The 2,329-nt window shown below is 36.7% G+C and overlaps 1 non-coding gene across 1 annotated transcript; it reads left to right on the top strand.

Moving 5' to 3' along the window:
• Positions 1-1,512: 1,512 nt before the first annotated feature.
• LOC139846154 (small nucleolar RNA R71) lies at positions 1,513-1,619 on the top strand. Its single transcript, XR_011758893.1, has one exon. It is a non-coding gene; the product is annotated as a small nucleolar RNA R71 (small nucleolar RNA).
• The last annotated feature ends 710 nt before the right edge of the window (positions 1,620-2,329 follow it).

Raw genomic sequence — 2,329 nt, 5'->3', positions numbered from 1 at the left:
GGAACTCGAGAATCTTCTTCCATGTCCAGAATAACAAAATCTACTGGAAATACTAAAGTACCAACTTTAACTAGCATGTTCTCCATTATCCCTCTAGGATATTTTACTGATCGATTGGCTAGTTGTATGCTTATTCGTATTGGTTTCAATTCTCCAAGGTCTAGTTTATCGTATAGTGAATAGGGCATTAAATTTATACTAGCACCTAAGTCTGCCAATGCTTCTATTGAACTAAGACTTCCCAGAAAACATGGAATTGTGAAACTTCCTGGATCTGATAATTTTTCTGGTATCTTATTCAACAGCACTGCAGAACAATTAGCATTCATAGTAATAGCCGAGAGTTCTTCCATTTTCTTTCTATTTGTGATTAGATCTTTCAAGAATTTAGCATATCTAGGCATTCCTGAAATTACATCAATGAAAGGAAGATTTAGATTTATTTGTTTAAACATATCCAAGAATTTGGATTGCTCGGCTTCAAGTCTCTCTTTTCTCATTTTACTAGGGTAAGGAAGTGGTGGTTGGTATGGTTTAACATAAGGTTTAGCCTTAACTGTGTTATCTTCATTAACCTTTTCAACTACCGGTTCGGTTTCCTTATCATGTTCAGATTGTGGTTCTTGTGGAGTAGGAATAGCTTTATCAGAAATTACAGGCATTTCAGGTGGTTTAAGTGTAATACCACTTCTTGTGGTAATGGCTTTAGCTGTTTCATTCCGGGGGTTAGCATTTGTATCACTAGGTAGACTTCCCGGTTTTCTTTCACCTATCAACCTTGCTAGGTTGCTCACTTCTTGTTCCAAATTTTGAATAGAAGCTTGTTGATTTCTAAATGCTTGAGCATTTTGTTCATTAGTTTGTTTCTGAGATGTGAAAAACTGAGTTTGAGTTTCAACTAGCTTTGTCATCATATCTTCTAAATTCGGCTTTTTATCATCGGTTTGTTGTGGTGGTTTGTTTTGAAAATTAGGTCTTTGCTGGTTGTAATTATTATTGGATACTTGTTGATTGCTAGGACCTTGTTGGTTGTTGTATGGAACATTTCGATTATAATTCTGGTTTTGATTGTAGATTGGTCTTGGCGGTTGATAATTATTCTGATAATTATTTCCAGGTCTTTGGTTTATGTATGAAACATTCTCTCTTTGTTCCATTGTTAGTTCAATACTGAGACAATCTTTTGTCAAATGTGGTCCTCCACACTGCTCACAACTAATTCGTATTGAGTGAATATCTTTAGTCATCTTTTCCATTTGTCTCTCGACAGCATCTATCTTTGCGGAAATGGAATCTAAGTCATGGCTAGAATCGGCTCTAGCTGCTTTAGATGATCTAACGATATCTTTTTCTTGGTGCCACTCATGTGAGTGGGAAGCAGTGTTATCAATAATTTTGTAAGCGTCAGTTGCGGTTTTCTTCATAATGGAACCACCAGCTGCTATATCGATGTCTTTTCTTGTAGTGATGTCGCATCCTTGGTAGAATATTTGTACTATTTGACAGGTGTCTAAACCATGTTGCGGACATCCTCTTAATAACTTTCCAAATCTTTTACATGCTTCATATAGAGTTTCATTTGGCTTTTGCGTGAACGTAACAATTTCTCCTTGAAGTCTCACGGCTTTAGATGCCAGAAAGAATTGTTTAAGAAATTTTTCAACTAAAACATCCCATGTATCAATCGCCCCTTCAGGTAACGATTTAACCAATCTTTGGCTTCTCCCTTCAAAGTCCGGGGAAATAACATGAGATATATCTGTTCATCCTAAACTTCTCTTATTTTGAATAAAGTGCAGATCCTATTAAATGTACGAAGATGTTCGTTTAGATCTTCCTTCGGCGCACCACTAAATTGGCATTGATTAGTTACCATTTGTAGGATTTGTCCTTTAATTTCATAATCTGGTGCATTAATGTCTGGTTGAGTAATTGCGTGACCTTGGCCAGTGCGTTTAGCTCTCATTCGGTCTTCCATACTTAGAGGTTCCAGATTTTCCATGATTAAATTTGTTGAATCTGAATCACTAGAGGATTCTGATTTAATAGTTGGTTCCTCGACAATCTCTGTTTGAATGATTTGTGGTTCCGGAGGAAAGATTAATGGTTAAGGATCTCTGAATTGTCCCTGAATATTCTTCGGATTCTCAATTGTGAGGCCGGGTTCAAAAAATGGATTATCGGAAATTTGAATTGGAGTACTTGGTTGACTGGATGAAGATTCTAAAGAAAAATCAACGGCGACAATATTTGCTAGATGTCTTGATCGAGTTACAGGTGGTGAACGTACAAAAGGTGGTGAACGTTTTGCTCGGTGCATTCACTGAAT

This window comes from Rutidosis leptorrhynchoides, chromosome 4 (assembly GCF_046630445.1).
Source record: "Rutidosis leptorrhynchoides isolate AG116_Rl617_1_P2 chromosome 4, CSIRO_AGI_Rlap_v1, whole genome shotgun sequence".
NCBI classification, from domain to species: Eukaryota; Viridiplantae; Streptophyta; class Magnoliopsida; order Asterales; family Asteraceae; genus Rutidosis; species Rutidosis leptorrhynchoides.
Note: the sequence above shows the minus strand (reverse complement) of the source record. Positions and strands in the feature narration are given on the sequence as shown.